This window comes from Staurois parvus, unplaced genomic scaffold (genome assembly GCF_062004578.1).
Source record: "Staurois parvus isolate SC_StPar_1 unplaced genomic scaffold, SC_StPar_1.0 ptg000183l, whole genome shotgun sequence".
NCBI classification, from domain to species: domain Eukaryota; kingdom Metazoa; phylum Chordata; class Amphibia; order Anura; family Ranidae; genus Staurois; species Staurois parvus.
Window position 1 is genome coordinate 3,642,433 of NW_028317979.1, and position 23,940 is coordinate 3,666,372.

General features: G+C 39.5%; 1 protein-coding gene across 1 annotated transcript in view; it reads right to left on the minus strand.

Annotated features, from left to right (window-relative positions):
• DPYD (dihydropyrimidine dehydrogenase) overlaps positions 1-23,940 on the minus strand; it is a 1,720,296-nt gene that overhangs the window by 399,781 nt on the left and 1,296,575 nt on the right. The gene's annotated exons all lie outside the window — the stretch shown is intronic.

The following is a 23,940-nucleotide window of genomic DNA, read 5'->3' on the forward strand; positions in this document are numbered from 1 at the left end:
TGTTCAACCTCTGTAGAGTCCAGGTATCACCTCATGCTACCAGTTGTGACACTGACCCTAGCCAAATGCAAAACTAATGAAAAAAAGCCAGAAATGATGAGTAGGGAAAAAAATGGCAGTGGCCTCCACCTGTAAAACCACTCCTACTCTGGGGGTCATCTCATTGTTGTCCATCTAGTGCACCTGTTGTTATTTTCATTCAACCCCCTCTACTACTTAACTGACCAGATCAATATCCCAGGAGTTTACCATAATTTTCCTTTAATGTTTTTGACCAGTATATATATATATATATATATATATATATATATATATATATATATATATATATATACATACATACATACATACAATGTATATATATATATATATTTTCCATCTAGTTCACAGATCTGATTCTGAAAAATTTACTGAACATTATACAGTATAGAATGCATTATCATAATGCATAATGGAGTTCGCAGTGATGTCAATATATAATAATGGATCCACCAAGTTTGAAAAACTTTGGTCACCTACACAAATATATCTTGGGCCACTCTATAGGCAGGACTGCTTTATACTCTCATTCACCTCAGCTATATCTGCAATACAGTGGACAATTATAAAATATATATTGCCCATATGAAGGACATTTCCCTTCACTTGGGTCTACATCAGCAAAATCTCCTGATATAGTCCTAAATCTATGTAACAGAACTCTGCATAGAATTCCCTTAAGGCCCATACATTTGCAATGATCAAGGTTCAGGGCATGTAGGCATTCTGTATAAATTTATAAGTGTACAGTTGATATACTCACTCTGGGAACAATTATTAAAGTCTACGAAGAGTAATACGGCTATATTAAACCTGCCATTTATCTTAGAATATGGATGTTCTTTTCAATGAAGGCATTTTCTTCTGCTGTTTCTAGAATATGCAAATATTCTTTGGCTTTAAAGACATAAAATCCTTGGCATCTCATTATGATGCTTGCAAGATTCAGGCCAGCAAAATGATAAGGATAGTATAGAATGGTATTCCAGTCAGGCATTCCTTTCCTAATTTCCCTTTTCTCTGTTTTGTCTCTTTTGCCTATTCCTCTGGGAATGGAGTGATTGATGGCCTAATCCAATAACTGTATTACATTGCTTCAACCTGGGCTCTTTTCCTTATCATTAGCAGTTAGCCTATGGTTAAATTCACAGCTCACTGCTTGGTGTAGCCCCAGAGATTTAAGGGTCTGGCCTTTAAAAAATATTTAACATAAAATTGAAATCTTGACAGTACTGAGAATTCACTTCCCTGCAAGCTCTGTTTAATTAATCTAACATACTGTTCTGCAGGCCTGCTAGGTGCTGAAGTAGTGGCATGTTGTTACTGCAACATACAGCAAGCTTTAAAATGGCTCAGCACAATAATTATGTCCTGGTAAAACAGAAACTGAACACTCGTGTACTTACATTTTAAAGCCACAGTATATATGCAGTGACATATTTAAAATAACACCTAATTAAAAAAAGAACACAATTTTAAAACAGGGAACTATTGATATCCCATAATAAAACGAGGTATCACTTTGCCTAGTTTGTTTGAAAAGGGGACAAAAGAACACATGTCCCATGGGCCTTTTTTTGTACAAATGGTGAGGAGCAAGTTCCTGCATAGCCAGTACAGGCCATGCTCATCACCCATCATGCTTCTGATTCTGTAAATGCACAGACTACAACTACCATCAGCTTTTGCCACTGTTGGCTTGTAGTACTGAATGGACTGCAAGGTCTCTGATAAGCAGCCTTGTTTATTCACAAACCCTGCAGCTTGTAAACAATCAGCTCTTATGAAGGTAGGGACTAAAAGCTGCAGGGCTTGTCTGCAGGCGTCTGGCATTGCACCTCTGATCCTTTGATCATGCCTGTAATGCTTTCCAGGCTCTTTAGGGAACAAATAATAAATGCACATTTCTTTCCTGAAAAAAATGTGAATTTAGCCTTTAACCACTTCAATACTGGACACTTTTACCGCCTCCCTGCCCAAGCCAATTTTCAGCTTTCAGCGCTCTCACACTTTAAACGACCATAATGCGGTTATGCAATGCTGCACCCAAACTAAATGTTGTTCACACTTGAGCTTTGGTTGTATTTAATCACCAATGGATTTTTTTATTTTTTGCTAAATTAACAAAAAATACTGAAAATTTAGAAAAAAAACCCACGTTTTTCTTTGTTTCTATTATAAAATTTTGCAAAAAAATAATTATTCTTCCTAAATTTTGGCCAAGATGTGTTCTGCTATATTTCTTTGGTGAAAATAACCCAAATCAGTATTTATTATTTAGTCTGTAGGAAAGCTATACAGTATATACAGTATCTGAAAATCGATCAATCCTGAAGCACTGATGGCCAGTCTAATTTCTTGAGGCCCAAAAATGACAGGCCAGTACAGATATCCCTCAAATGACACCTTTTTGCAAATTAGACAGTCTGAGGTATTTAGTAAGAGGCATGGCGAGTTTTTTGAAGTTTTAATTTTTTTGTCATAATTTTTTGGAAAATTAAGAAATTAAAAAAAAAAATTTCACTCATTTTTTTTTCATTCTGTCACCAGTGCAGTACAGTGTCATCATATAACTGGTGTGACAGTGATTAGGGACACTGATTGGTGACAGTGCAAAAGAGAAAAAACGTATAACTTTTTAACTTTTTATTATATTTTTCCATTTTTTTAAGATTTTTTTTACCATAGTAACATTGTACTACTCTGGTGAAGCGATCAGTATTTTTTTACTTACACATTATGATTTCTTATACTATAGCAAAGAATTTATTTGCTATAAGCAAGTATTTAACTGAATGAAATCGATTCATTCAGTTTTTTTTTGTTGTGATTAGCTCTGATTGGCCACAGCTATTAACATGCCACATATGGGCTGTGATTGGCCCAGTCTGTACATGTGATCACTGTGACCAATCACAGCTAGTGACACAATTGTACACAATGGATGGCATAAAAGGAAGCCATCTACTGTTTACAATTGTCATGTGACCTGATGTGATTGGTCACAGCAATGGGCCAGTACACATGTCTGTCATCGGCTGTGTCTGAAATACACAGCTGGTGACAGATCTTGCCCTGCGGGTGACCCAGATTGACGAGATTTCCATTCGGCCGTCATTTTGCTATTGGCCAGGTGGGAACAGGTTAAATAAGATGCTTGAGGGATGCCCTTAATCTGCCTGTGAAATGGCACATCTGTAGAATGGAAAAAAATGACATTTACAAAGAAAAAATGCTATTGAAATTTCTGATAAATGACAGCTCCCAGCTGCTTTGTTCTGTTTGTAAACAAAGAGACTGGATGTTCCCTTCATCTATACCAGACCATTATCTTAGATGTTAAGATGTTAATAGGGAACTCCACAAAAAAGAAGTTTCCCCTAAATATACTGTATATACCTACCAAACCCTTTTCTTTGATGAGCAATCCCACACAAAAAAGCCCCCCTCCCCAATATTCATAGAAGACCCATCCAGCCAAGAATACTGTAGATTTTAAAGGAGGATGCCAACACAAAGTACAAACATAAAAGTAGGGTCCCCCCAAAAGACTATATACTAGAACTTTGCCCAAACATGAAGCCTGACTGGCCAAAAAGGGGGTGGGGGGGTAGCTGTGTATGGTAGCCAATCAGCTTCTAACTTCAGCTTGTTCAATATGCTTTGACAAAACAAATCTGGAAGCTGATTGATTTTTATTCAGAACTGCACCAGATTTTGCACTCTCCAGCTTTAGTAAATCAACCCCTTTGAGTCTGGTATAGATTTTAACCACTTGCCGTCTGAGGCAATTTTTACATTTTTCACATACACTCACTGTCCACTTTATTAGGTACACCTGTTCAATTGCTTTGTAACACAAATTGCTAATCAGTCCATCACATGTCCGCAACTCAATACATTTAGGCATGTAGATGTGGTAAAGACAAAATGCTGAAGTTCAAACTGAACATCAGATTGGGGAAGAAAGGGGATTTAAGTGAGTTTGAACATGGCATGGTTTTGGTTTGAGTCTTTCAAAAACTGCTGATCTACTGGGATTTTCACGCACATCCATCTCTAGGGTTTACAGAGAATATATTGGACAATAGCTTCAGTCTCTGTCATATTCCCTATACCTCAATTAAATGCTTATATGTAAAATACCATATTTTTCGCCGTATAAGACGCACCTGACCATAAGACGCACCTAGGTTTTAGAGGCAGAAAACAGGGGAAAAAAAATTCTGAACTAATGGACTGCAGACACAGTACAGGAGATGACCAGAGACTGCGGACAGCACAGGGATGACCAGAGACTGCGGACAGCACAGGGATGACCAGAGACTGCGGACAGCACAGGGATGACCAGAGACTGCGGACAGCACAGGGATGACCAGAGACTGCGGACAGCACAGGGATGACCAGAGACTGCGGACAGCACAGGAATGACCAGAGACTGAGGACAGCACAGGGATGACCAGAGACTGCGGACAGTACAGATGACTGCTGACCTTTGGGGAAGTGGGGAGCGGGTACCTGAATTTGACAGGTACCCGCTCTTACTTCCGCAGAGTTTTTGATCTTACCTGTTCCTCGATCCAGCCGCGCGCTGTCTTCCCGGCTTCTGTAATGGTGCTCGGCATGACAGCCGGGTGCCCAGTGCGCATGAACGAGAAGCACTTGCGCTTTGTGATTGGTCCGGCGGCTTCTGGGATCTGTCATGTGTCCCAGGTACCGCCTTACCATTCACAAAGCGCACCGCTTCTCGCGCATGCGCACTGGGCACCCGGCTGTCATGCCCAGTGCCCACACTACAGAAGCCGGGAAGACAGCACGCCATTGGATAGAGGAACAGGTAAGGTCCCGCTGCAGAGCTGAGCGGCCGGCCCGGTATTCTGACACGGCCGCGGTGGAAATACCGGACCGGCCACTCCATATTCGCCTTATAAGACGCACTGACATTTCCCCCCCAGTTTTGGGGAAGAAAAAGTGCGTCTTATACGGCGAAAAATACGGTAAACATTCGCAAAAAATAATAAAAAATTAAACAATACTTTCCATTTCCATTATAGTTTCCCTTTCAACATGAATGCAAAATTTGATTAAACAAAATAAATACAGTAAAATATATTATTTGAAAATAATGTTTATCATGCTCTTTCTATGCGCATCTCATATAAAAGGTTTAACTAATAATACTGAAAATTATTATTTAGAATAGAAAAACATGTTTGTTTCATTTCTCTAGATTGTGGACCTTTGGTAGCACTTATTGCTTAGATGAGTACATCATTTTTAGAGGCACTACATATAAAATAACCTTGAATTAAGCAATGCACCTTTGACCTTGCCTTGTCATTTACGGAAGTGAAAGCCTGTATGAAGATGGCAGCTGGGTCCCTGATGAAAAATTATGCATCTCATAAACCACTTTTCTGCTGAAATGTCAAACCAGAGAAGGTCTCTACCTCAAACTTAGGAATTGGCATTTTCCTTCTGTCTCCTTTGTTGCTATGAAGCACTCATGAGCAGTCATGACATATCTTGGACAGGTAAGGGGAACGAACTGTCAAAAATCTATTATTAGGGTTCTGATCTCTTCTACACTGACTACTGATGACACCATGTCAAGAGATATTGAACAATGTACAGGGGAAAAAAATCATAGCAGAGGAAAAATAAATAATAAATAATTACTTCACTACACAGTGGGGCAAATATAGGATTGTGTGCTTGCCACTAACGTCAGAGTTTTATTGCATAGCAGAAAATGGGAAGACGAAAAATAAAGAAACATGTTTCCTTACTGTGGACGTATTAACCTAACCTCTGATGTAAAAAAGGAAAAACTTGCCTGTGCTGTTTCCCTGTGTTACCATGTACTACATTTCAGAACACCACCACAGAAAAACAGTCTGTAAATGTTATTAGAGCATGCACATCTACATTGACTGCATACATACAGTATACTGATGAACACATAGAGCTAACAAAAACACAAACAGTGCAATGATTTATTGTGGTAAGCAATTATAGCAGGTAACATTTGTGGTGGAGCAACTGTAATATTTGTGGAACATACTGCAGAATTTGTGGGGTAACAACTGTCAAATTTGCGGTGGAGCAACTGTAATATTTCTGGAGCATGCTATAAAGCAAATTGCACTTTCACTTGTGTAGAAAAAAATCCTTGCACTGACCCTGCAGCCCAGCACTGGGCCTGCAGTCCACTTTTCATATTTTTCATTGACATGTGTTTTATTATTCTAAACATATTTTATATGATAGTTTATGGGTACAAGAATGCTTTTGTTTTATTTAACCATGCCCCTTCATGCCCCTCCCTTGCAATTCGGCCACACCCATTGTTCACCGTGGCCCACTATGCTCGCTGCATTGCTACTCTCATTGGGGCACTGAAAGGTGTCTCGGGTCTTTTACAATCATATAGTGTTCTCATAGTTTCAAGCCTCACCTCATGCATGGATTAGGAGGGGTGTCGCTAGGAAGGAAGAAAAGTGCCCAAAAGCAGGCCTTAGCTTACTTTGTCTTTCCCAGTGGTGCCACGCATGTGGGGGGGGGGGGGGGGCAACTAAGTCTTCATCTCGGGTCAAAGAATGTCTGGCTCTGCCTCTGCAACCACTAATACTTCCCCCCTATCACACCAGGAAAAATCTAGCCTTTTCTTTTGAAAATTGTCTCATTCTAATTGAAAATCTGTATCCAGGTGAACAGAATAGAGAGAGAACACAGAAAGATAGTGAAGCTTTACCTATACAGCTTTGAAGAGGCTTTCTTTTTAAAGCAAAGAAGCCTAAAGTGGAACTGCACTGCACCTGACTACCATAAACCAAAAATGCTATTTAATTAATTGTTATTATTCAAAGCAAACTCCCTCATCCATCCATGACTCCATGCTTTATTTTGCTGAAAATTCATTTTGAAAAACACCCCCTTATATTTCTGGCAGTGGCCATCTTGAGTAAGGGCAGATGATTCATGTAGCATGTACTTTACTTAGGTATTGGCTGAGCTGAGAACCCTACCTCCCCTCCTGAAGACTGCTGGGATGTATGACATCATTTGCCTAGGAAATAACTGAAGCAAAAAGTTAAAAACAAGTAAATATAATATATTTTCTCATATATTTGCTAATGCTAGCAGCATAAGGATCAAACATAGTCCATGCTGATGAACACAGTGAAGTTCCACTTTAAGTTAGTCTTTAAATACTGTGTGTGAAAAAGAGTTCATTGCTCCACCTGCTGGCTGGAAATATTAAGCTGAAAATATCAATGTGATATTTCAAAATACCGAACAAAAAAATAAATAAAAAATCCGCTTCCTTTAAGTAAAGGTTTGAACCACACTGGATAAAAAGAAAAGCGTTTAGCCATTTTTCATGTACTATTATTAAAATAGTATGCCTAAAAGGCTTATCTGACAAATAAAGAATGACATGCAAAAGAAAATAGCAATGAACAATTTATTAGAGTTACGGTGTAATAGCACCCTTGGTGCAGTTACACAAAGGGTCCCCACTCTAGCCCCAGCCTGCTAGCTTAATTGTAAAAAAGCATTAGCAGATTTATGAGGCCATCCCCCAACTCACTCTCCTCTCAGTATGTTGTTTGTCCTCAGATTTGCCTACAATACACCTAATTAGCTTCTAGTCCTGCTCTCCCTCTCAGTCTGAGCAATGCCTGTTGTGTTTACACATAGAGCCTCACCTTTTGTAGAGATTTTCCAGCTAACAAATTATAATATGAGCACCAACAGTCTTAGAGTAATCATCAATGGGGCAGAATAACTGAGTAGTTAGCACTTTACACTCACACAGGGTAGCCACCACATGCTTTAAAGGAAACGTCACCCTACACATGATCCTCTCTTGCAATTTGGACCTTTAAAAAAGTCTATATCACTCACTGTCTTCCCCTGACAGGAAAATAACAGTTTTAAAACATGGTAGCTCTTAACAAATGCGGTTCTTAATCTCTAGTTGGGGCATTCAGAGATTAAGCTTAACAATGTTAAAAATAGTTTTAATGAAAAGAAAAATAAAGAAAAATGGTGCAGTAAATATTTACAAAAATTACTCTACTAAACAGACATAAGCAACAGTAAAAAGAGTATTAAAAGTGAAAAACACTTAAGTAGAATTTCCTTGGTATATCACTTAGGGCAGAGTTTGGATCGCTTGTGGAGGGCCATTTCTGGCCCTCAGAAATGTGACTCTTGATATTCTTGGTAGTTTTGTTGTCTAGTAAAAGCTCCAACTATCAAATACAATTTTCATGACCATAGGGAGGATGTTGCAGCACTCACTCTAACCAATCAAGTATCCACATGATGTGATGGAAGTGTGTTGAAGAATTTTATATTATGCTCAGCTGACACACTCTTAATATCACCCATCCTAAATACATCTATATTTCCACATGACAGGGTTTTACAGTCTGACAACTAGCATTGTATTTAGCAGAATGAAATTTAATTTTGTTTGATACCATCTATGATATAGATCCAGAAGCGGACTGACAACTCATGGGGCCCCCTGGCAATAGGGGATCATGGGGCCCCTGTGTCCTTGCCCAAACTCAAAAAAGCCTATGAAAAAGGTACCAGGGGCATCTCATGGGGCCCCCTACTTTTTTTTTATAAATATTTATTAGTTTTCAATCCACATACAAGTCATTTCAACATATCTCTTACAATATTTATCAAAAACATATTTTCTCCTTATAAAATTTATTCCTATATATGACTTTCTTTTCATACCATCCCCCCCTCCCAAACACCCCCCCCCCCCTCCTTATCCCCGTCCCCTCCCTTCCCTCCCTCACCTTCCCACGCTCTATATTCTCTCTTCTCTCATTTACTCCATATAATTCTATTATTCCTAAATCCAATTCTGAACCGACTACCCAGGACCTTATCTCTTCACCTTTTTCGCCATTTCTTTATATTCTCCCCATCCTTTCCATTTTTTATTGTACATCTCCAGCTTATCCTCATGGGTATAATACAATCTCTCTGTCCCAGAAATCTGGTTTACTCTACCCATCCAGTCTTCCTCCGTTGGCACCTCTCTTTTCTTCCAGTACCTGGGTATCAAGCTCTTTGCTGCGGTTAAGTAATACCATATCCCTGACCTCTTATATACTTTTACTGGGAGTTCTGAGATATGGAGGAGGCATAATTCTGGGTCTAATCCTATATTGATTTTAGTAATCTTTCCTATCAAGTAAACTATCCTTCGCCAGAACACCTGTATTTCTGGACACTCCCACCACATATGATACCACGTGCCCACCTCTCCACAATCTCTCCAACACATCTGTGAAATTTCCGTATTCATCTTGTGCTCCAGGTAAGGGGTAATGTGCCATCTATTCAAACACTTATAATTTATTTCCACTTCTCTCATACTAATATTTTCGTGAATTAATGTGAACATCTTCTTCTTCTCCTCCTCCTCTATTTTTCTTCCCATATCTCTTTCCCATTTCTCTATGTGCATTAATTCTATGTCTGTGTCAAGTTCCATTAATATCTTGTGTATTTTTGCCGTTCCGTGTCTACCATTTCCCCGTGACTCAAAAATTCTCTCAAATGGATTCCAGTCTTTTCTAGTTCTTATAGGTTTTGGAAGGCTTTCAAAAAAGTTCTTCAGTTGGTAATATCTTAATCTATTCATCTTATTAAAGACTTCACCCTTTCTTTCCTCCATATCCTTATATGACCCAATTTCCTCTCCTACCATTATATCTCTCAATTGCGCCTCCTGTTTTATAATCCATTTCCCTGCTATACTATCTTTACCCGGGATGAAATATTTTGTGTTCCTAAGTGGTATTAGTTGTGAATTAAAAACCCACCCCTTTTGTCTATGTAATAAATCCCATTCTTTTAAAACAATAAGGGTGTACGTGCTTGTGCTCTCCTCTAATTCTCTGTATTGTGCAGGCACCCAGATACTATTACTCAAACCTATTCCACTCAGTGTTTTCTCAATTTTGACCCAACTTTTCTCCGGATTATGAATCCAGTCGAAGATTCTTGCGATAATCCCCGCTTTGTAATATCTCCTAAAATCTGGTACCCCCAGTCCTCCTCTTTCTTTACTTCTAGTCAACGTTTCATACCCTATTCTAGGCTTTTTATTCCTCCATATACATTTTATTATCATTTTCCTCAGTTCTTTAAAATATGCCTCTGGGAGTTTGATTGGGATCATTTGAAATTTATATAATACTTTGGGGACAATTACCATCTTTATCAAGTTTATACGACCTATCCACGATGGATTTCCATTTCCCACTCTCCTCAATTCCTCCTTAATTTCATTTAATAACATTATATAATTGGCTTTATAAAGGTTTTTATTTGAGGTTGATAGTTTTATTCCTAGATATTTTAATTCTTTGTCTCTCCAAAGGAAAGGGAATTCTACTTGTAGTCTTTCTTTTTCACTGTTTTTGAGATTTATGTTTAAGATTTCGGTCTTTGTCGGGTTAATTTTCAGGTTCGACAGGTCTCCGTACTCCCTCAATGCTTTCATTAAATTTGGAAGTGATGTTCTAGGGTTTCCAACATAAAACATCAGGTCGTCCGCATAGGCCGCTACCTTATGTTCTCTATCACCTATCCTTATTCCTTTTATGTCTATGTTCTTTCTAATCATGGACAGTAAGAGCTCCAGTGATAACACGTATAGCAGTGGGGACAATGGGCATCCCTGTCTTGTACCATTTGACATCTTAAAGTACTCTGATCTTCCTCCATTTACCATTATGGTAGCGGTAGGCCCTCTGTACAACTCTCCAATCCACCCTCTCATTCTATCTCCCACTCCCAACGCTTCCAGAGTGTTCATCATAAAACCCCAACTCACTCTGTCGAATGCCTTCTCAGCATCTATCGACATCAGTATCATTGGGGTTTTCCCTTTTTTGCCCTCCTGTATAAGCAACAGTGATCTCAGAGCATTATCTCTACCCTCTCTTCCCGAGACAAACCCCACCTGGTCTCCATGTACCCACTCCGGCATCAGCTCTTTCAGTCTATTTGCCAGAACCTTTGCATATATTTTAGTGTCTACATTCAGCAGCGCTATGGGACGATAACTCGCACATTGTGAGGGATCTTTATCTTCTTTCTGTATCAATACTATATTCGCCTGTAAAGACTCTCCCCTTATCTTCATCCCGTTCCCCAAGGCGTTCATATAAATCTTCATTTTGGGAATTAAAAGCTCTTTATATTTTTTATAGTATTTGGCCGTATATCCATCCGGACCTGGGCTTTTCCCTCCCGCCATGCTTTCTAATGCTGATTTTATTTCCTCTGTGGTTATTTCTGCCTCTAGAGAGTCCAGTTGTGTTTCGCTTAGTTTCAATAGGCCTGCCTCCTCTAGGTATATCTTTCTTTTCTCTCTATTTACTGTTTCCGTTTTCCTAAACGTATCCTGAGGTATGATATTATACAACTCATTGTAATACTCTTTAAATATTCTAGCAATATCCTTGGTTGAGTGTACAAATTCCCCCTTGGGGTTTCTTATTTTCTCAATATAATTTCTATTTTTCTTCTTTCTTAAAGTTCTCATTAAATACTTTCCCGGCCTATCTCCCCATCTGTACCTTTCACTTGTTATTTTATTGAAGACTCTTCTTTTTTCCTCCTCCATTACATTCTCTAATTCTTCTTTCTTCTTTATTAACCTCTGCATTATCTCCTTAGTTCTTTCCCTTTTATGCACCTGTTCAAGATCATATATTTCATTTAATAATCTATTTATCTTTTCTCTCCTTTCTTTTTTCTTTTTTGCCCCCATTGCAATAAGTAGGCCTCTGATGTAAGCTTTATGTGCTTCCCACACCGTTGCAACCGACACATCCTCTGTTTCATTCTCATCAAAAAACCATTCAATTTCTCTCTCAATCCTTTGACCAATCTCTTCCTCCATGAGAAGTGCCTCATTCAACCGCCATACATAACCTTCTCTCCCTTCTCTACCCCATCTTAACTTCATAGCAACTGGGGCATGATCCGACAGGGTGCTTCCTTCAATTTTCACTTCTACCACCCACTCTATCACTCGATGTTCTACTAATATGTAATCTAGTCTAGAATAAGTCTCATGAACGTGCGAAAAGAAAGTATAATCTCTCTCCTTCATATTCCTAATTCTCCAGATGTCCACCAACTGACACTCATGCATCAATTTCTTTAACATTCTCAAGGATTTGTTTTCCTCCCTCCTCACAGAGGAAGTGGTATCTATCCGTGGGTCCATGCAGATGTTAAAGTCTCCCGCTACTATCATACACCCACTTTTAAAATCCATCAATCTCTTCAGCACTTCTCTCATAAACCTCCCTGGTCTCTTATTTGGGCTGTATATATTTGCTATTGTACACTCAATTCCCTGTAGTTTACCTCTCAAAAATAAAAACCTCCCCTCCGGATCCGTTAATCTCTCCTCCACCTCGAACCTTATATTCTTTGCGAAGCCTATAGCAACTCCTTTTGCTCTTTTAGTTGGTGAATCCGCATAGAACCATGTTGGAAAATGTCTAGTCTTCAGTCTAACCTTTGACTCTATCTCTAGATGTGTTTCCTGCAAGAATACCACTGAGGATTTTCTATGTTGAAGTTCTTTAAATAACCTGAATCTCTTTCCTGGGCAGCTTAACCCTTTTACATTATAGGTTATATATTGGATTTCTTCCATCTTACTCTTTTCCTACCGTCTCCCTCTTCCTCCTTCCCTTTCTCTTTCTTATTGCTATAGAGCGTTTTTATCCCTCTACCCTTTTCTCTCTCCCTCTCCCTCCCCCCCTCTCCCAATACTCCCCCCATTCCCTTTCCTCTCCCCCCCCCCTCCCACACCACCTCTCCCCCCTCCCTCCCCCCTCTTTTTAGGCCTTTACTTTGCCTAACCATCATTCGTGGAAGTAGCATCCACCTTTGACTTAAACCTTAGGGCTTCACTCTTCCCATGGACAGCCTCCCCTCCATCCAGATCCCCCCCTTGACCCCCTCTCTACTCATCTTTCTATAGGAGGAAAAAGGAGTCAAGCTGGAGGGACAAGGGGGAAAAAAAAAAGAGGCGATGAAATGGGAGCAAGGAGAGAGAAAGAAAAAAAAAAAAAAACACACACACTTCTCTCCCCTTCACTCTCCTTCCCCGCCCATCCCCCTCTCCCCCATCCGTCTCCAACCCTCCCCTCTTTCTGCTCTTTCTTCCCCAGATTCTTCTTCCCAACCCTTTATTTCAATTTTCTGCATTTCAAGTCTATTGCAAAAATTTCTCAAGTCCTCTGGGAACCTCAAATGGGCTGTTATTCCATTTTTCCATCCTATTAAACACTCCGGAACTCCCCATCTATATTGCACCTTCTGTTTTTTCATCTGCTCCAGCAAAGGCCTCAGAGCTCTCCTCCTCCGGAGAGTCTCTGATGACAAGTCCGCATATATTTGAATATCCATTTCTCCATACTTTATTACTGGTTTTCCCTTAGTGTTCCTCCAGATTTTTTCCCTTTGTTGTAATTCATAAAATTTTACAAGTATGTCTCTCGGCCTGTCTTTCTCATGATTCCCCTGGAGTTTCCAGTTTCTAGAGATTCCTTCTATATTAGTCCTTTTGATTTCAGAGTTTCCCATTATAAAGTTCAGTATTTTGCAAACCATCTCTTCTAGTATTTCTCCTTTTAAACTTTCCGGTACCCCTCTTATCCTTATATTTCTCCTTCTTTCTCTATTTTCTTGAATTTCCACCTTGTACTGCAATTTTTCCTGAGCTTTTTCCATATTAATTATCTTCTTCTCTAATTCGGAAATAATCTGGGTCTGGCTTTTAACTTTCTGCTCCGTTTCTTCCACTCTTAACAACAACTGCCCCAGATCATTCCGAATTTTTACCATTTCTTGCTTTATTGTTCTCTCCAGATCTTTGAACATTTCTGTCATCTCTCTTTTATTTGGGATTTGTAGTTCTTTTTCTGTCTCTGATATTTGTTGATTACTGATATCCAATTCCATTGACTGTTTAGGACTATTTTGCATACTTAAATCAGACTCTCCTTTATCTTCTCTGCTCTGGGGCCTTTCTGGGGTCACATTTCCCTGGGATGCGTACTTTTTAATTGTCCCCGTTTGTGTCCCTTTAGGCCCGGTTCCCTTTGCACTTTTATTTTTCATTTCTTCTGTAACCTTTATTTTCTCTTATAAACTTATACTTTGCAAAACGAAGAAATTAATAAGGTGTAGAAATAGAATTCCCAGCTTTGTCTTCCCACCTTTCTGTATGCCTTTGCCTGCACCTTGCGTTCTTCTCCTTATTTTTTATTCTTATTCTCTGGGGGTCCCCCCCTTTTCTTTCTCTCCCTGCTTTCCTCCAACTCTATACAATTTTTGTGTTTGGGGCCACCGCCAGACTCACTCACCCCTCCAACTCGTGAGACGGCTCCAGGCTCCTTCCTCCAATTCTTTTCAGCAGGTCCGCTCTCTTCCTCTCAGGGGGACCCTCCAGGACTTTCCTCCATGCTCTTCTTCCTTGTCTTTGTTGGGGAGGCTCACCATCGACCGCCTGTTAGGGCTCCCTGGATTGCAGGTCGTCCGGCAGAGCAGAATCTCTCCTGCTCCCTGTCAGCCTCCGGCCGGGCGGCCGGCTTTCTTGCCTCCCAGAGGTGCACTGCGGCCGGTCACATGTCCCGGCCGCGCCTCCCTGTCACCCGGCAACCAGGCTCGGCGTCCAGGCTCAGCGTCCCTGCCACACTCCGCTGGTCTCCGCTCTCAACTCCGGGGAGCCGCTCAGCCAGAGGAACCCGCCCGGTCGAGGTAGGTCTCTACCCTCTAGAGCTCCATCTGCTAGGGGGGAATTTTAGAGTCCAAGGGGGGGTCGGTCGGAAAAGGCCCGTGCGGGAGCTCCTACCACGAGCTCTCCGCCGCCGCCATAGTCAGGCTCCGCCCCCGTGGGTTGGCGCCCCAATGCCCGTCATGGGGCCCCCTACTGACCCCGGGCAGTGCCCAAGTTTCCAAATGGTCAGTCCGCCCCTGTATAGATCTTATGTATATCAATCTTAGAAAAGTCTAGTGAGTCTTTTTAGCCTTCTGGACCTTGTATATGCATACTTGGTGTATAACTAATTGATATTTGTGTAACCACTATTCATGATGTTAACTCCAATAAAGCAGGAATTATAGAATATGTGGCTAAAGGAGTTCAGGTTAGGTCAAAATAAATCCCAACCCTAAGTCTGACAGATGTGTATTCTGCAAAATTTTTTCTAAAACCGTTTCAACTGCCATTTATGAAAGAACTCCAAGAGGCATTTTTGGAGACTCTGGTGTAATGTCACTACATTTCATCTAACTTCTCTGCTTTTCATCAAATGTATCCTAAGCTTGCTTAAGCATGGCTGCTTAAGCATACACACTATATGACTGTTTTTGTTATAGATGTGTGACTTTTGGGAATATTAGGGTGTCACTGTGTTCAGTACGACTCCCCGATTCTCTCCACATAGTCTGGAGTTTGGCAGCCCTCAATATTTTCTCACTACTGTACTGGAGATTGCAAGAGGCTGATACCAAGTTAAATTTGGGTGCTTACATTAGTTGCATTACAGGAAATGTATTAATGATATGTACATTAATGATTATGTATTAATGAATACATAACTAAATTAATTTGTGTCAACCTAGAGTTCACACTCGGTGGCCATGGGTGTTGTGTGAGCACAATAAACTTTTCCTTGCAGTGAAAAAAAAAGGACAAGTTTCTAATACTAAAAAGTTTCTATGTGAAATATAGCATACTTTTCAGACTTAAACGTGCTAGCTATCTGATTTTGCCAAGAAATGCAAAAAACAATCAGTCCTATCAATTGCAAAACCCAGAAAATATCTATTTGTTGCCATTTGTTGCCAATACCAATCTGTTACCTTTGCTCCTAGTGTATCAGCTTTGCAGTTTACTGAATAGGCCTAAAAGATGGAAAACCGTTCAAACATTTTAAAATTTTGAAAAATAAACATAGCTATATTATTTTTACTAGTTTTTAATCATTTAAAAGGATGAAATTTGACTCACATAATCCTAATTATTGCCTAACATAGATTTGCTCCCAAGAACAAGTGCTAAATAATTTGGTATGCTTGCTGTTATGATTATTTTTATCCTGCACCATGTGCACAGCATACAGCTTCGACTATCAGAAAGATTTTACATCTTTTCCACATAGATTAAAGAATTACTTGAAAGAAAATGTGAAACCACAGGCCTTGGAGCTTTTTCTTGGAGGTATTTGAAGTCTGAATGTAACGTCTTTTGGTAAACTAAAATTAGAAATTCAGTGTTCATTGCCTTTGTGCATTTTACACTATCCAATCCCTCATCTATTTTTTATTTCTATTTAAAGACTAAAAAAAGTCCATTTTAAAACAAGCAAAACTGGCAAGGTTATAAGATTCCAGCTAAAATGTTATAACATCCTCGGGACACCTTGTAAAGTAAACTTTTAGTATTCTTATACAGTATATCTTTAAAGTTATGTACAAATGGATTATTTTTTTTTTCTTCTTGTCATAAGCTGCAGATGTGCTTGTGTTGAGAGTTAGTAATTGGTTCCCAGTGTACGGACAATCTGTGATGATGTGGGCTAAGGCTCCTGCCGGCTGAAAAATGTAAACCAATACTTACCTTATATCCTGACTTTTGGTGCACTCTCCTGTATGAGGATAATGTCACTAGACCTTCCTGCAGGATCCAAAGAAAATCAAGGATCCCATCTACCCCAAGAACACAATCCTGCATGATGCTGGAGTGTATTTTTGCATGACTTGGATTCCTCAGATTTCCCAATATCCTGCAGTAGGGCCCAAATGAAGGTAAATATTTTTTACATTTTTATTTTAACATTTTATTACTTTTATTTAGTGTTTTTATTCAGGGGTGAGGGCCAAAAGCTAAGCAGACTTTTATTTTCTTGCAAGGGTTGCTGTCATAAGCATTTAAATAGATGTAATGCGGCAAGTGCCCCACTTCATTAACTCTGCAGAGACTCAAAAGGAGGAATCCTCACTATAATTTTGAACAATATTAGGTGAGCCCTACAAGGATTGCCCCATTGTTTTAGGCAAACTAAAATATTGTTTAATAAAATCCTTTAGCTTGGTTTATTAATAGACAAAAATATGCTTATACTGTAAATGATAAGGCTTACGATGTTGTATTCTAATGGGTTTGATATTATTTATTTCATGCACATTGCATTTACTAGCTTCAATTTCAGATTTTCAGTGTGGTAGGTGCTGGAGGCTTGTGAGAAAAACACTAATAGGAAAAAAAGTTTCTCCATATATTCCAAAAAAAAGCTATTTAAGGCATTTGTGTATTTAAATTGCAATCAGTTTCATCATAACCACCACAATAATTTCCTTATTTAAGCTTCATTACCTGAAAATATACAGTATATCCAGCCTGGTAGCTAAAGCAGTTTACCAGATAATATACGAAATAGATTTTTTTATAATAATATCCACTTAGTAATGTCAATACCTTGACATCACTGCTTACCAGAGTCTGTTACCATGACAGCGCTAAGTACAAGGCCACCGGTAAAAGTTATAATACATATGGTGACTGTTCATGCAAAATGACAGTTTTACAGCAACATACATAAAAATTATTAAAGACCCACTTTGAGAAAAAATGATTTTTTTGTTAGTTCAGTCATCAAAAACGTATTTCACCCAACTATTAGAGACTGCCAGAAATGTGTTTATTGTGCATATCTGAAAATCAATAACCTCTAGGGAGCAGTGTCATAGTAATCGTGGCAAGTGAACCTGTCAAATATACACAATAGTGGTACATATCTTGGGAACTAAAGCATTAGCAATATATAGCATATCAGTAGGGTTGACGCTGACTATAAAAATATAGTCTACAATCTGTATTCCTAAAAAAGTACAGTTATCCGCCAATGTACGCTTGTCACATTCAAAATATGGGAGCTGCCATCGCTGGTTACCCTCTAAAAATGCTTATCTAAATACAAACCTAATTTATGCATTTCAAATAAAGTTTTAGATTTAATTAGTTGCACTGGGGGAGATTTAATAAAACTGGTGCACTCAGAATATGGTGCAGCTATGCACGGTAGTCAATCAGCTTCCAACTTCAGCTTGCTCAATTAAACTTTGACAATAAAACGCTGCACCAGATTTTACACTTTCCAGTTTTAGTAAATAACCCTCAGTCTTCCAACATGTCACACTTAAAAGTACACAGCCAGGGAGTAAGATCCTGGTGGGGCTGTGCACTTTTAAGTGCAATAATGCTTTATACATGTGGAAGACAGAGTGCGGTTGTGTTCCTTGCATTGTTGGGTAATGCAATTGGAGCAAGACCCTAGGCAGTCTACAAGACCACCCTATAGTTGCAGACAAGCACAGGCTTAGTCTAGAGCAGTGTTCACAAATATGCTTTGCGATTTGGGATTGGGCTGTTATTACAAGCTTCACTACCACAGATTTTGCCAGCAACTTGTGATGACAGCTCTCTCTAACTATCCAGAGAGGTCACGTGACAAAATATACTGCTTTATCCCAAGGTCTGTCTTCTTCTGCTTTCTTTGATGGTGAGCAGAGTGAGGTACACTGCAAGATTTTTCTTTGTATGCCTCAATCATAGTTTGTTAGGGCTATAATTAATATTAAATTATTATTACTCTTTTTTTAAGGCTAGGATTAAAGGCTAGATATAGAGTTAGGATTAAATTTAGATCTAGGTTTTGAAACTAAAGTAAATGATTCATGTTTATTTTGGACAAAGAAATATGCCGAGAGTTGCATGAATATCTGCTTTTATTTTTAAGGAGAAATTGTTGATGGTTTTTAGGAGAAATGTTTTTTTCTACATTTTCTCTGTTTTTTTTTTCATGAATAATTAACATAAACTAAAAGGTTTTTAAGTATGCTTGCAAAGGAAAGCCAAATCAGTCCCCAGAATTACAGTATAATTTTATGTAAACACACAAGGCAGTTAAAAAGATATTAGTAGTTGAATCTACACACTGTAAATGGCAAATTCTGCTCTGATCACAAAGGCATGAAATGACTCCAGTCATAAAAAGGCCAAAAGCAGAACTTCCCAAATCTCTTCCCAACAGTGCCTGTTTTGTGGACTCAAATAGCACAAGGAATTCTATTGCAACAAATGACAAAATGGCTGTGAAAAGAAGTAATCTATAATATACAGTCTTTAACTCGCGATTACCAATAGTTAACCTTTTTGCAGGTAACCTCACAAATGCCTTACAGGATTTGGATGTTTCCATATGTGGATGAGTCTAGGGAATTGTAGACAGAAGACTTTTTACTTTGGTAAAGTGATACAAGTATTATGTTTAAGTCTGAGATCCTATGTAAATCATTCAATTTATTTATTTCTATTTAAAAAAAAAAACACATGTAAAAATCTACTGTTAACTTGGTACCAGTTTCTTGCAATCTCATATACAGCAGCACTCAGACTGATAGAGGGAGGGGTGCTACTGATCACAAGAAACATGCTCATAAATGGTAAAAACAGAAAGCTGAGACCTCATCTGTCTGCTGGTGTTCCTGCACTGTCCAATTACAATGCTGGTTTTCGGGGAATAACTAGTGGTGTATTTAGGTTTTGTGCTGCCCACCCCCAATGAGAAAGTGAGAGAGTTCAATGAGTGTGTGTATGTATATAAGTGTTCTTTTTTCTTCTCTCTCTCTCCATGAGGAGTTGAGCTGTGTTGTGTTCTCTGGGCTCTCCTTCCTGTTGTCCATACAGCACATGAGACAGGATCACTGATAGATCGTATGGGACTGTACGCACACACACAAAGTATGATTATCACCCCCTAACTGCTCCAAGGGCTGCTCATCTCCAGGCAGCAGGAAATGTGGATAGGGGGTGGTAATCATACAGTGTGTGTGTGTACAGTCCCATACAATCTATCAGTGATCCTGTCTCATATGCTGTATGGACGACAGGAGGAGGGCCCAGAGAATGCAACACAGCTCACCTCCTCCCAGCTCTTTCCTCTCCACCACCTCTCCTCTCCCTGCTGCAGGATGTCCCCTGGTCCCAGCTCTGAGTGTGGGCAGGGGAAGGAGCTCAGTGGCCACTCAGGAACACCAGGGCACCCCCTTGATCTGGCCAGGTCTGTCTCTCCCTCCAGCAGCAGAAAGCCAGTGGGAGGGAGAGGGGGAGAAACTGGCTTTCAGCTGCTGGAGGGAGATATACACAGTTCATCATTCTGCAACTACTGCTCTCGCCCACCACACCGATCCTCCTGCTATCTCGGCCACCTACAGGAGTACCAGTGGTACCCCTTAGATGGTGGCCTTGCATGGCTCAGTTCGACGCTGATCACCAGGTCCCTTCTTTCAGGGGCAGTGATGCCCCCCTTAAAAATTGCCGCCTTGTTTGCCTCGTGGAAAATACACCACTGGGAATAACACCACTATCTCCCTTGACTGTAACAGAAAAAGTGGTGTCAACCTCCTGGCTGTGATTTCTGGCAGAGCTGTATAAGTTTCAAATCTGGATGAATAGAAATACAAATCTATTGGTAGGTAAAATAGCTCCCATGTATGGCCAATTGTATATTAAGATGTTTATCTCTAGTTTGGCTTTGACAAATAGTTTTAAATAAAAAATAATATTCTTTTGCAGAGATAAACTTCTCAACTCTTTTGGAAGCTTTTCACGGTGGATTAAGCTTCCATCATAGTCCAAAAATATATTTTTTTCATATATGAATACTTTAGAGAGCAGGAGGATGTGGTTTTAATTTTATTCTTAATTTTTGGGCCAAACTTTTTTATTTCAAATTATGTGATTTGTATTAATAAAATATTCTAATTTGTACTAACATCACAGGCATTGGGTATGCTCCTTTATAATTATTGAAATATAATTTTTGGATGTAGAGTAGGATTATAAGAGTCACAATCAAGTTTTATTTGCCTTTGGGTTAGAATTATTTGATAACACAATCACTGACTTGCTGAAGGAGAATGATCTTGGCCATATGTAAGCATTCTTTCTTTCAGATGTTGAGGGTGAGTAATATAGCACCTTGACCACAGAGTGAGGGGACACCAGGTAGGGATCAACAAAAGGCAGTGACATTCCAGAAGCTGGAGCTTACAGCACAGTGGGCTCTATAAATGAAAGAGCCCTATGGTGAGCTTTTCTTTTTACTGATTGGGTTAGCTTGAGGTAGATGATTAGATTAGAATAAATTCAACTTTATTGTCATTGTGCTAAGTACATGTACAGAGCCAATGAAATGCAGTTAGCATCCAGCCAGAAGTGCATAAATGGCCCATTTACAATAAGTAACAGTATAACTAAAATAGGGGTATGGAATATACAGTAATACCATAATCGGTGCAACGAGTAGTGCATGAATGGATGAAATAATCAGTAATGCCATGGTGAATAAAATATACAGTAATGCAATATTGTTTAATGACTAGAAGTTCAATGCTTTAAAAGCCACAGGGAAAAAAAAAATTTTCAGTCTATTTGTACGGGCTCTGAGACACTTGTATCGTTTGCCCGATGGAAGGAGTATGAACAGCCCATGGTTAGGGTGAGAGGCATCATTAATGATGACCTCGCCCTTTGTACACAGCATTTTTTGTAAATGTCCTTCAAGGTGGAAATCTGAACACCAATAATTCGTTGGGAGGTTTTCCCCACCCTCAGAAGGGTTTTGCGGTCTGAAGCAGTGCAGCTGCTGTACCACACTAAGATGCAATTTGTGAGGAATGCTCTCAATAGTACAATGATAAAAATTCTCCAATATCCTGTAGCACAGACAGGATTTTTTAAGTTTCCTCAGAAAACCTAGGCGCTGTTGTGCCTTCCTGATCAGGAAGGGAGAATTCAGAGGCCAGGTGAGATCCTCAGAAATGTGGATTCCAAGGAACTTAAAGCTGCTAACACACTCAACAACAGCTCCATTGATGTTAATGGGAGCGTGGGTGTGATTACCAGCTCGTCTGAAATCCACAATAATAGGTCGGGAGGGTAGTCTTTTTTGAGGAGGGATGTTTGTCTGAATTCCAGCACTCTGTGCTGTGTATTAAATACCCCTGTCCTCTGTGTGCAACATACAGCAGGAAAGAGAGAGAGTGCAGAAGTGAGGATTATGTAGCATACTGTGTAGTTTGCATTTTCCTAACCACCTTACTGTTGAATGTTTGGCTGTTGCACTTTCTATTCTGGGCTGTTTATTACATACTCCTGGCCACTGCACTCTTCTCTGTACATTATATACTCCTGATAACTGAACCCTACATGCCAATTATATACTTCTAACTGAAGTGTCCATTGTCTGAACAGTTGTTATATATTTCCTGAGCATTTTAATACCGTTATTCTTTAGGGTAGGCTCAGACAAAGTGTTACATCTATGTCTTTTTTCTTTCTGCAGTCATATGTAATGGAAGAGTTTCAGTTTTAAAAAATGATTGTAATGCATTTCATATGTTTTGTAAAATGGTTGTAAATGCTGCACTCTATGCATGAAGGTAAAAACACTTGCTGGGTGCTGCTCCCCCCACAGCCCCCCCAATACTTACCTGTGTCCAATCTCAATCCAGCAATGTTCAAGGGAGCCTCAGCTCTCCTAGGTCTCTTGCTCCTCATTGGCTGAGACACAGCTATTTACTGTCAATCACAGCTACTGAGGAGCGAGTGAGGGGCGAGGCTGAGCCATGCTCTGTGTGTCTATAAGACTACATGGGGCTGGGGAGCGAGCACGCATTGCTCTGGGGGCATTCAGCAAAGGGGAGGAGCCGGGAGTACCGTGGGGGACCTGAGAAGAGAGGGATCAGGGCTGCTTTGTACACAGCCATTGCACAGAGAAAGTAAGTATAACATGTTTGTTTGTTTGTTTTTTAACCCGAGCCTTTCATATACAGTAACTTGAAATTCTCATCTGTGACACAGTAGTTTAAAAGACCTTTTCACCAGATCAAGCTTTTTATTTAGATGTTTGTTATTAAAGTCATATAACAGACATATGCATACTATTTGTTTGCCTGTTTTTTTTCCCTTTATTTATAAATTCTGCAAAATAAATATTAATCTGACACTTCTTGGAGTGTCAGATCCCGTTATCTTCTAGTGCTCCTCCCTGCTGTCACAGTGCATTGCATTGATAGTATAATTGAATAAAAGAGTTTTAATCCTGTGGCCCTAATGGTGTTCTGGCGAGAGTCTCATTAAAGCTTTCAGTTCCACAGTATAAAAAAGGCTTTCATTTATTCATTTATACTATTAGCAAGAAGCTCCTGCTTTTAGCCTCTGTACTATCATTATCAGTGTGCGGCTTTTCAGAGAGCTGTGATCATTACCTCAGGTATGATTCAGCTCCTGAGTTTCTCTGCTTGCATACAGCTCTGGAGAGGTTCCATGCCAGGTTGCACACTGATAATATAGTGCATAGATTAAAATCAGGAGCTGCTTGCTAATAGAATGAATGAATGAATGAACGAATGAACAGCTCTGAAGAGCGCTGTTAGAGCTGCAGATGAAAACACTTTTATTCATTCATACTAGCAGCAAGCAGCTCAAGCATGGCTCAGACACAATCAGCATGTGCCATGGCAGCTGCTGGGGAAGCTGGAAGATAGCAGGATCTGAAATTCCCAGATGTTTCAGATTTCTGATCATTTTCCAGGGCTTATAAATAACAAAAAGCTACTAATTAAAAAATATCACACGTACAGTATATCAAATATGCTTCACGTTTTAATAAAAGCATCTGAATAAAAAAAGCTCCAACTGGTGACAGGGTCTCTTTAATGCATATTTTGGGGGCACAGATACTGTGTCATATCTGTGCT